Source organism: Berghia stephanieae, chromosome 4 (genome assembly GCF_034508935.2).
Source record: "Berghia stephanieae isolate SIO BIC M18660-M18661 chromosome 4, UCSD_Bste_1.3, whole genome shotgun sequence".
NCBI lineage: Eukaryota > Metazoa > Mollusca > Gastropoda > Nudibranchia > Aeolidiidae > Berghia > Berghia stephanieae.
The window spans coordinates 86233988-86246487 of record NC_088363.1 but is presented as its reverse complement, the minus strand read 5'-3'; the positions used below and the strand labels follow the sequence as shown (position 1 = coordinate 86246487).

The window sequence follows — 12500 nt, the reverse complement described above, 5'->3', positions numbered from 1 at the left end:
ATATATATATATATATATATATATATTATATATATATATATATGGCTGTTTATTCGAATTGCATCAATTGTCTTCTTGACATTCATCACCCATACCCAATGCATAACCAGGTACGTACAACAACGGCAGAATTGAATACAATTTAAATTACCATTGCCAAGTCTAATAATAGAGATTATCATAAAATATCACTTACATGATCATTATAATGAATGGATATTGATTCAAAAACTAAACAAACAGTACATATAAGCCACGTTAACCGCCCACATATGCATAAGATACATTCAAGTGCGTCAGATGCGATAATTAACTAATATAAATATTCATAATTTAAAAACGTTTAATGGTTACCGCCCTTTGACTGTAAACTGGGGTTTTAAACCATTCAAGAAACAAAATGAGACAATAGTACAAGCAAGAAAAAAAACTGTGAAAAAAAAAGCAAAGAAATACCCCCCCCCCCTAAAAAAAAGCAAGAAAAACAAAACAAAACATGGAAAAAAATAATGTGATTAAAAATATAAAACATTAAAGTTGATATCTAATTATATTTCCATTTACTTATCTAAATGGCTCTAATATTAGTGTTTTGAGAAAAACAAAACAAGAACAAATTAATAAACACATAACAACACACTTTTACATTTACACAAAATGATTTTTTTAGAAACCAATTTATCTTCTCTCTCTCTCTCCCCCCTCCCCCCCCCCCCACCCCTCCCAGCAGACCAATTGGCACTCTATTTCAATTCTAAGCCGTACAATTCACTTGATTTTTGTAATATCACTCCAACAATATCCATCATTTTCCATTGATAGGTACTCATTCAAACCTGCTTTGAATCTTATGATGTATAAAAAAAAGTTTTAAAAAGGTCTAAAACAGCGGAATTCCCACTGAATATTTTCAATATACTATACAATGAGTCCCAAGCCAAGAGCAAATTTAACATTTCGGTCGATATGACAACGCTAAGACACTGTTACTTTTTTGTAACGCTGTTAGTAGCGGCCAAGTGTTATTGTACACCCGGGTGCAGTGAGAAAATGAGTAGGTTCTTTTCTAAGGACCTAGCTTTCCGCTGCCTATTGCGGGACGTGAACCCTGCACCTACAGGAAAGAGGTAGAGTATCATATTAGAAAGTACAAGGCGCACATGTTAACCCTCTCCTTACCACCCATAGGAAAATCGTCACATTCGTTACAATGCAACAGACAATTGTCTCATTCTGATTTCTCTTGTACATCACAAAATGTAAAGAAATGCTTGATTACAGTTTTAAATAATAAACACTGTGTTGTAGAGCTCACTTGTTTCTTTTTTGTTTGAGTAAGAAAAGTCTATTCTTGTGTTGGGTGGGAGTGAATTTTCGGGGGAAATTCTAAAAATAGTCGGTAAGGGGATAGTTAAATGCCTTACCCGTGCGGCTATGTGGTCTAGTGGTATGACGATCGCTTTCGGATCGGACGGTCCTGGGTTCGAGCCTCGCTGGGCGCATAGTTGAGTCCTTGGAAAAGACTCTTTACTCACATTCTCTCACCGTACTCAGGTGTAAAATGAGTTCCTGGCCGTCAACAGCGTTGTTTCTGTCCGAAAAATTGTAATATCGCCTAACAGGCGTCATGTCTCGTCCTATGTGTTAACTCCTTACCAGCCATTTTCAGGATTTTCCCCAAAACTTCACACCCAACTAACACAAAAATATACTTTTTATCACTCAAGCACAATAACAGTAAAGTTCCTCTGATGCATAATTTCTTTAGCAAGACATGCCTACTCTACAACACACTAATCATTTTCTTTAAATTTTATGATGTATAAATGGAATTTGAATAAGAAAAATGTTGGTTGTATCGTAACGAATGTGACGATTTTCCTATAGTTGGTAAGGAGAGGGTTAATGTGACGATTTTCCTATAGTTGGCAAAAAGAGGGTTAAGTGTTGCTGTTGGCGAGGGACCCCTTGTAAAGCGCTTTGAGCACGTTTAGTGGATATTGCGCTTTATAAAAGCTCATTTTAATTTTTTACCCAAAAACATGAAGCTGTAGTTAGAATGTTGCGGTCGTTGCCATCTCTGCGGTCAATGTCGAATTTATAACAAGACACCGCACCACTGAGACACCGGCACATCTGTTTGGTAAATTGTATTATCGCCTTACAGGCGTCATGTCTCATCCTAGATGTTTAGTGTTGCTGTTGGCTATGGTTCCCTTGTAAAACGCTTTGAGCATGATTAGTGGATATTTCGCCACGCAAATGCTCTAGTAATCAGATGGTATGAGGCTCACTCAATGTCACTAGTTAAGGAAGGTTGACCATTTTAAAATAAATAAAAATAAAATTCCCTTTATTTATCCCATGGGGAAATTTTTCGTTAGGGTCTATTCCAAGGGGAGACTGAAATAACCCAGGCGTGAGCCGCAGTGCAGCGCCGCAAAGTAAGCTAGGGCGGGGTGACTTGTTCAAGGCCACACAGCGCGGCGGATAGTCGAACTCGGTACCTTTCAGGTACGAAGCAAAGACCGATGAGCCACGCTGTCTCATATTCTGTTTTGTCTGACAGTGTCTCATACACAAATTTCAGATTACATCAAATGATGCCATCTAATTATTAGATTAGAAAAATGCCCCGATTACGAGTATAGAGCAGTAAAATTAGGTGCCCCAAACGTAAACAATAACAAGTTTCTAGTGATTTTCGTTAGGGACCGGAATAATTTACGCACAATATAGGTCTCCCAATTTTGTAGTTTGAGTTGTAGGCAATACACTTTCAGTATTGAAAATATGTTTACATAAAATCTAACAGTTGCAGAAATAATAATATAAGGCTAAATTATTCTGAAAACCAGGCTCCGAATAATTCTCGTCTTGTTCACACCAGCGCAATAATTTGCTCTGGTCTAAAAATAGATAGACTGTAACTTTTGATAAATTTTACCTTTTGTTCCATAAAATATCCATATCTAGACATTATTTGATGCATGATCGAGTATTTAGGAATATTTGTTTCTTTTGCCACCTAACAGCCAAATTTTAAAGGTTATTTTTTTCTATAATTTACATTGGAACGTGAGCTGTCAAGACAGGAACATGTGGTTTGCCATGTGCTTCTAGACCTTTGTTTACGTTTGGGGCACCTAATTTTACTGCTCTATAAAGTGCCGGAGTAGTCACCACGCATTACAAAGTGTCAAGCAGTTTGTTTCGTGCACCAGTTAGAGTTTTTACTTTGTTGAAATCAAAATTAGGAAGGCGCCCTTAACTTTCTCTGTTCTGTAGCAAACGTGGCAAACGTAAATAAATTGTTCTGTTCTGTGACAAACGTAAATCTATTGTTCTGTTCTGTGGCAAACGTAAATCTATTGTTCTGTTCTGTGACAAACGTAAATCTATTGTTCTGTTCTGTGGCAAACGTAAATCTATTGTTCTGTTCTGTGACAAACGTAAATCTATTGTTCTGTTCTGTGACAAACGTAAATCTATTGTTCTGTTTTGTGGCAAACGTAAATCTATTCTGCCGTTTTATTGAAGAACACCGTATGTGCTATATGATTAACATTGCATATACTGTGTTTTTAAAATCAATGGCAGTATTGTTGCAAACTTATTTGTCAGCAAAAATAATATTATAGAATCTGGAAGTTGTTTCAAAAGTTTAAAAAAGAACGTGAAAAGAAACTTTTTAAAGGATTTACAACTATTGGAAAACCTATGAGAACTTTTACGTTACTTATCCTTTTAGTATTCTTTGTTTCGGTGTCATCTGATCTTAATTCCATTCGTCCTAGATTTTTTCCACATCATGGTTTCAATGACATCCACAATTTACGGGTATTTAGCTGAACAGTCTTTATGGTAGCGACCAGCATAGTTTAGGATATGCCAGTACCGTTATCCAAGCAGCCAGCCAGTTCATAGTTTCGTGATATGAAGTCTTGCTCGGGTTCTCTAATGAGAGGTCACAACGATACGAGCAGGTACTAAACCGAGTGGCCAGATAATTTCTATAAAAAATACCAAATTAGTAATCGGAAAAAAATTGAATTATCAGAAAGTGGCATTTCCCAAGAACCACAATAAATAATGACGGAAAAGAATATCTACTTTAATGTGAAATTCGACCGTAATATTCATCCCCCGCAGCCACAAAATTAAGTGTAGCACATTTAATTTTGTTTTTCATTGTGAGCAACAAAATATCTAGTCAAGATATTGTGTGCATTTTGAGAGTATTTTCACGTATTTATTAGGCAAAGAAAGAGAATTGCCAAATAAAGTGTGCAGTACCAAACGACTTAAAATGCCAATTTTTTAATTAAAGATATGACCCAAAATGGCAACCCAGGTGTACAAAACCATCTGGCCGTGTTTTATCTCACTCCATCTCCTCTCATATCGCCTCATCTCCGTCCAACCCAAAAGGTAGCTCAATCTCATAAATGCCCTGCTCGGCCCTGTAACTGTTAATGGCTCGAATAGCATAAGGACGATACTTTAACAAAACACATTGTCCCATTTTGGCCTGAGTACTTGTACTCAATAATACATCGATTTAAATACCCCCCCCCCCCGCCCTCTCACTCGACTTGTCAAAATACCTTACATAAAAGTAAAGACTTATTTTATTCAAAAAGTCTCAGATTTAAGACATATCGTACGATTTGGAAGTCAAATTAATCCATCGATATCTAAACCATAAGTTTTTTAAAGCTAACATATGTAAAAGGCGCGTTATATCAGTATCGGGCTGATATCTATTTTGCATTACTCTTTAAAAAATACAAAACATTTTTGAACTTTTGGCCAGAAAACTCGTCATTCACTAAGTGATTGATTAGTCATTTTAATGGCCTTCATACTGTTAATATCTCATATCTCATAAACCTGAAGTCCCAGGTTTGATACTTTTGACCAGATGAGGATCATTTTAATCAATCGATATTTAAAAGACGAGTTTTCTGGCCAAATATTTTTAATGCGTTACGTATTTTAATCTTCCCCAGCGCATGGTCGTATTCCTCTCTGATAGCGTATCATATCTTGAAAACGTTTCAAGATTTATCTCAAAATTAAGACATCACCCGAAAAAATTGCATGAGAGCGGATTTATAATTTGATTGAATGGAAACCGTTCCCATTGATTCGATGTAATCGATTACTTATTTGCAGGTCACTATTCTTCATCTTTCAGCTTATCCCGCATTTTGAACGGTTGCCATAATGAATGCCAAATCTCCATGCATCTCGGTTCAGCGCATCATCTTCCTCCAGGCCCAGTTCTTTCATATCATACTTTACCTTATCCCACCATGCAGTCTTTGGGCGTCCCTTTTTCCTCCTTCCCCGCTAATTGTAAGTCCAATACTTTCCTTCTCACGTACTCCCTCTCTCGTCTCTTTACATGTCCGAACCATTTCAATCTTACTTATTTGCAGGTCTGATAACCCAATTGTAATGGTCTCGTTGTTGTTTTAGAAACTCTCGCAAACCAACGCTTACTGATAATAATATTGTCCGTTCCAACAAGAATATTAAATCCAGCCCATAATTGCATTCAGGCCTGCTAAATGAGGACAGGGGATTCAATAAATAACATTGCAAAGTATCTCTTTATATTTCAATATTACTTTGAATCGATAGTTTCCTCCTTTGTATCTTATTTTCTTTATGCTGTTATAATCTCTTGAGATTTAAAGTATCTTAATAGGATTCAATAGTCTGATGTCATGTCCGCCCAACAACGAGCAGCTTGGTTCTAAACAAAGAAAATATGTACTTTTTATTCTTCATGCTGGCTAGAACTTTTTTCACATGTCAGAATGTATAAAAGTCAAAACATGATCAGATTTATACTGTTTTTCTCCTCTGGATACGCTTTTATGGTCGTCGGAGAAGTATTTCATAGGGGCGTCTGCCATTGTTCCGATAGTTTAGAACCAATTACTAAGTTACTATGCGTTATTATGAGGGAAGTGACGTCACGACTGTTGAAGCCTATATATTAGGGACATCCCCTGCAGTGTCTACTCAACACTCTTCGTTCTCGGTCAGTCACCACAGCGATTAGAGATGGCTGAATCACCCATACCCCACTTGTGTAGGAGGTTCATCGTTACTAAGTCATTGATGTCCTTAGTTATCACCGTATTCAGGTGTAAAATGAGTACCTGGCCGTTAACAGCGTTGTCTCTGTCGGAAAAATTGTAATATCGCCTAACAGGGGCCATGAATCGCTCTACGTGTTACGTGTTGCTGTTATTGGTCAAGAACCCTTTGTAAAGCGCTTTGAGCTCATTTAGTTAATATTGCCCTATATACAAGCTTTAAAAAAAAGCTATATCTTTTTACAGCCACCAATTGTTTCCCCTTGCTTGTATTGAACTCAGGAAGTTTCCTTTCTAACTTTGAGATCACCTGTCTTACCCAAGGAATTCGCTTTGTTTTTAATTATTTCTGGTATTGAATTCTGAATTTTAAACCAATATTTATCAAATGTGTCTTACACGCTTTACTAAAAAATCCCAAAACGAACAGCAATATTTAACATGTAGTGCGAAACATGACATATTTAATTAAAGTCACTGTAGAACAGAAAAAAAAAACGCTATTACACCAGGTACTCATTTTACACATGCATAAAGTGAGAAAATATGAATAAAGTATCTATGAATCGGTAATTATTATATTTCAGAGGTCATAGGTCAAAGGTGGTTAAGTCAATCACAGGTTTTTAATCTGACCGGAACTGGTCCTCCAAGTGACGACTCTCCCTTGCCTCTAAACACACTCTACCCATTTCATCCCGCGTCCAGGATTATCCACAGGTTACTGACCTCCTGTCAAGATGTCTGACATTATTTTCCAAACTGTCTTTGACAAAACCAGCTATTTTAATCCAAGGCCTGCCAGCTAATTAAAAGCAAACAAGTAGATACCCTTCAATGCTTTCTTACAACTACGGTGTGTCCAAATGGCGGCCACAATAACATACTACTTGCCTGCCTCATCTCACTCTTTCTTGTCCTACTCTCTCTCTCTCTCTCTTTCTCTCTCTCTCTTTCTCTCTCTCTCTCTCTCTCTCATCTCATTCTCTTCCTCCCCCTCCTCTTCCTCTTCTCCTCCTTCTCCTCCAGCCTTCTTCAACATTCACTTCCTCTTCCTTTTACTTCTTCCTCTTTTTATTCTCCTCCAACTGCCCCTCATGTTCTCCTCCTCCTCCTCCTCCTCCTGTTGTCAATGCTCCCACTTCTTTATCTCTCTCTTTCAACTCTTACTTCTCCTCCTCCCTGTTCTCTTCCTCCTCCTCCTCCTCCTCCTCCTCCTCCTCCTCCTCCTCCTTCTTCTTCTTTTTCTTCTTCTTCTTCATCTTCTCATCCTCCCCCCTCCTTTCTCCTCTACCTCCTCCCTTTCCTTTCCCCCTCTTTTTTTTCTCCTTCTCCTTCTCTTTCTCCTTCTTCGCCCTCTTCTTTTTCTACTCCTCCTATTTCTCCACCCCCCCCCCCCTTTTCTTTTTCTCCTTCTTCTTCTCTTTCTCTTTCTTCTCCCTCTTCCTTTTCTACTCCTCCTATTTCTCCACCCCCCCCCCTTTCTTTTTCTCCTTCTCCTTCTCTTTCTCCTTCTTCGCCCTCTTCTTTTTCTACTCCTCCTATTTCTCCCCCCCCCCCCCCCCTTTTCTTTTTCTCCTTCTTCTTCTCTTTCTCTTTCTTCTCCCTCTTCCTTTTCTACTCCGCCTATATCCCCCCCCCTGTCTCTCCCAAGAGGAAGAATGTCATTAAGGTGATCATGATGAATGATTATTTTCTTTCTGGATTTTACTTTACTTTTCACATAATTTATGTGGGGGCGAAGTGGCCGAGTGGTTAAGGCATTGCACTGTGATTCGGATGACCCGGGTTCGAGTCCCGCTTTAGGCACTTTCGTTTTTTTTCCTTGAGCAAGATTATTAACCTTCAATTTGCTCACTTGGACAACATGGGTGATTCCTGTTGACATCAGACATCTTGTTTGATGAGTTATCTATGTTCCATGTGACGCGATTTGCTGATTGCATTATCATTATTCTGCCCATTTCGTGCTCCACGTTTACGGGTTACAAGGCAAACTGTAGTATCGATTTCGTTTTGCGATCGTAAACAAGATCCACTAATTACATACGACATGCTTCTTTCCATCTTATCAACATTTCTCCCTACAAAAGGGTGTTCCCTCTGTCTCCCTTTCTTTCTTTTTGTTTTCTCTTACTACTCTAAATTTATCAAATTTCGGCCAGTGGGAAACGTTTTTGTTATTAGCCAGTTTAATCTATCGATCAATTTCAGTAACCCTCATCTTGGCGAAAACTCTCACACCTGGGACTTTGAGATTTGTTGCCAAGAAGAGGGAGGGTCATTTAAATCAATCGATATTTGAAGGGCAGGTTTCCTGGTCAAATATTTAAATTCGCGTTTTTCCAGAGTATGGCAGTTAACTGGTTAAATCGTGTTTTTCTCTGTACAAACCAATTTCATTGAGGATTATTTGTGTCCGAATATTTAGCCCCCCCCCCCCCCCCCACCATGCCCCTAGGTTCCTTGCTAGTTTCGTTACAGGTATTCATAAATAATGTAAAATACATAAAATTGCCTTTATTCATCCCAAAGGGGAAATTTGTCTTTTGGTTGTATTCCGAGGGAAGACTGGAATAACCCAGGCGTCAACCGCAGTACAGCGCCGCAATCTGAGCTAAGGCAAGGTGACTTGCTCAAAGGCCACACAGCGAAGCGGGCATTCAAAGGATGTAGAAACGGTACCGATGAATCAAAATGACGATTTGCGCTCACTCACGCTAAGAAATTAAGATCTTTCCGGGTGCAGTCAAGATTTGTATCTGACCACCTGTCCACTCAGCAGTGATTGGACAGCTGGGTCTTTTAGATCTGGTGGAAAGTACTTTGTGATAGACTAACCCGCTATCCCAAGGATAGCAAGTAATTGCTATTTCCTGTTTCACGCTATGAAAAAAGGGATAACTCGGACTTCATGGGCTTTAATAGCACTGGCGGACTACTCTTTCTTGCACTCACTGACCTGTTAAATGATCGTACCCGATTCATGCAAATCACGGACAAAGTAGTGTTCTTTCCATTTGGTTTGAAATTTATTTTTACTTCATAATATACCGTTGATTTAAGATGACCTTCGACTTGTTAATAATAATAATAATAATAATAATAATAATAATAATAATAATATAAAACCCGGGATTCCTTTGAACTCTCGAGTTTTAGAATTGTTTACAAGTTGCCTTGGGATTTGAAGTCATTTGTTTTTTTGGTCGAGGTGAAAAAAAAGGTGTTTTACTACAGTACAGAGTATACTGCACTCTTTAACCGCTGCTTAGATCAATAGAAAGATTCTCTTTAACAGAGGGCCTAATCACCCCATCACCGTGTGCACGTGTCAGGAGATGACACGCCCAATGTTTACTGCAAATCCGTTGGCATGGAGCAGCGTGGCTCAGCGGTACGGTCTTTGCTTTGTAACCCGAAAGGTATCCAGTTTGAATGCCCGTGCGCTTCGCTGTGGTGTGGCCTTGAGCAAGTCAGTCACTTTGCATTAGCTCAGATTGCCGGCGCTGTACTGCGGCTGACGCCTGGGTTATTCCAGTTTTCCCTCGGAAGAGACCCTACAGACAAATTTCCCCTATGGGATGGATAAAGGCAATTTTATATATTTTATATTAGTTATGAATGTGTGGTGGGATGATAGAGCCACCGTCTCGCTTTAAGATGTGACTCCCATGTTTGAACCCCCCTCATCCGCTCTCTCTCTCTCTCTCTCTCTCTCTCTCTCTCTCTCTCTCTCTCTCTCTCCCCCCCCCCCCCTCACCTTCGCATTTGTGATTGGAACCGCCTCTGAGGTCACGATGACATTAGGTGGTAATGTCAAAGGTCAACTGCCGTAATATATTGTTATTTTTGGAAAATTATTTTTCTGTTTTACTTCCTGGTTCACCAGAAATTGTTATTTTTTCCTCGGATTAATTTTACTAGGAATTTCATTTTTTTTTCTAAATCTATAACAATGCTGCTGCTGCTGCTGATGATGATGATGATGATCATGATGATGATGGTGATGATCATGATGATGATGATGGTATTTATGAGGATGATAATTATAATGCCGACGACGATGATGATGATGATGATGATGATGATGATGATGATGATGGTATTTATGAGGACGATAATTATGATGCCGATGATGATGATGATGATGATGATGATGATGATGATGATGATGATGATGATGATGATGATGATGATGATGATAATGACATTGATGAAACTTTTTCGAACTACTAAAAAGAGTGAAACGAAAATCGGAGGGAAAAGTTTGACATTACGGACATCAGGTAAATTATATTATCAGTACTTTATTATTTCCCTAAGAATTCCGATGACTTGGCAAGTCCAACAGACCATAAATTTGCCTTTGAGAATGATGAACGGAAGTCGATTTCATGCATGTTTGTGTTTGATATCCTATAGGGAATGAGATTACAGGAAGAGTAGCGTCCCTTGATTGGACGTCACCGGTGGAGAAGTTATTTGTAAACAATCCAACTACAAACCAAGCGCTCCAAATACAGAATTTATTATTCATATTTCTGTACAAAAATAAAATGCATAACGTTGATTATGATTTGCATTTTTGTACAGAAATATAATAATAAATTTGTATTTGGAGCGCTTGGCCTGTTGTTGGTTTGTTTACAAATAACTTCTCCCCCAGTGACGTCCAATCAAGGGACGCTACTCTTCCGCTAATCTCATTCCCTATTGGATACACGACCTCTTTGTTGCCATCAATGGAACCCCGTTAACTGCCCTGCTCTGTCTGGAAAGACATGTATTTAAACATTTGGCCAGCAACTCGTCTTTCAAATTATATCGACCGATTTAAATAACCCTCATCTTGGAAAAAAAAAACTCTCAAACCTGGGACCTTGCGCGGTATTCCATCAAGTCCCAGGTTTGAGGGTTTTTGCCAAGATGATGGTCATTTAAATCGATCGATTTTTGAAGGACGGGTTTGTTTTCTGACAAAGTTTTTAACTCACTCAACCCTAACACCGACTATATCCGTAGTTTACCCGGGTTACTTTTACTTACTCCATGCCTATTTATTACATTTTCATGAGACAAATTATAGGCGCAGTATCAAAACCAATATTTTTAGTTTTTACATGTTAATGATAGTTGAATAAAACTTTCTATGCACATGCTCATTTTTAATACATTTTTTTCCAATTTTGAAAAGTAGCAGAAAACTCTTGGATTGAGTGAGTTAAATACGTGTCTTTCCATAGCACGGCAGGTAAATGGTTAAATACCAGCAAATTGGTCTCTGTCCTGATTTAGATATTGATTTATCCCGGCATGCAACACATGGTCCCAATTACATCCCAGGGCTGGATCAGATCAGGCAGCCATCACCTACTCCAACCTTGTTATTACGTATCCCCAATCAGTGTGGATTTCGGTTCATCTTTCCGTGAAGTTCTAGCCATAGCATACCACCGTGAAGTCCTAGCATACCACCCATTTCACGGCTATTCTGTCGTATGGAGATAAAGATAAAGGGAGTAAATCTGACTCATGAATGAACAACACAAAACAAACGACGTTTCGGCCCTTGGCCTTTATCAAGTAAACACAGAATACATATATATTTATATTAGATTGTCATAATAATATAGGCGAAAATGTGTAAATATGTGTGTGTGTGTGTGTGTGTGTGTGTGCAATGGAAGAGAGAGAGAGAGAGAGAGAGAGAGAGAGAGAGAGAGAGAGAGAGAGAGAGAGAGAGAGAGAGAGAGGAAAAACTATATATATATTTCCAGAATAAGGTAGGGGGATGGGGGAAGGGGGGGGGGGGGTGGTAATTCGAGAATACTAGACAGCAATATATATATATAATTAAAAGACACAAATTAAACTATATTATTCTAAAATAAATAAATAAAGAAAACTTATTCTGTCGTACATTGATAATGTAACATTTAATTATTTTTTTAATACAGAAAACTTCCTTCATATATATCTATAAATTGATAATTATAATTGAGCTTTTAAATAGCGTAAGATCCACTAAACGTGCTCAAAAGCGCTTTACAAGGGGTCCCTGGCCAACAGCAACACATAATATGTAAGACGGGACATGACGCCTGTTAGGCGATATTATAATTTTTTCGGACAGAGACAACGCTGTTAACGACCAGGTACTCATTTTACACCTGAGTACGGTGAGAGAATGTGAGTAAAGAGTCTTTTACAAGGACTCAACTATGAGCCGAGCGAGGCTCGAACCCAGGACCTTCCGATACGAAAGCGATTGTTATACCACATGACCACATAGCCGCACTTCATATATCATGTCGATTGCTTTTCTAACTTTCGTGTTTGAGATTTTTGGACACGTTGGTTGTCATATTAGTCAATCGATTTATG

General features: G+C 38.5%; 1 protein-coding gene across 1 annotated transcript in view; it reads left to right on the top strand.

Annotated features, from left to right (window-relative positions):
- The window catches only part of LOC144971455 (uncharacterized), a 378626-nt gene that overhangs the window by 53203 nt on the left and 312923 nt on the right, over positions 1-12500 (top strand). The gene's annotated exons all lie outside the window — the stretch shown is intronic.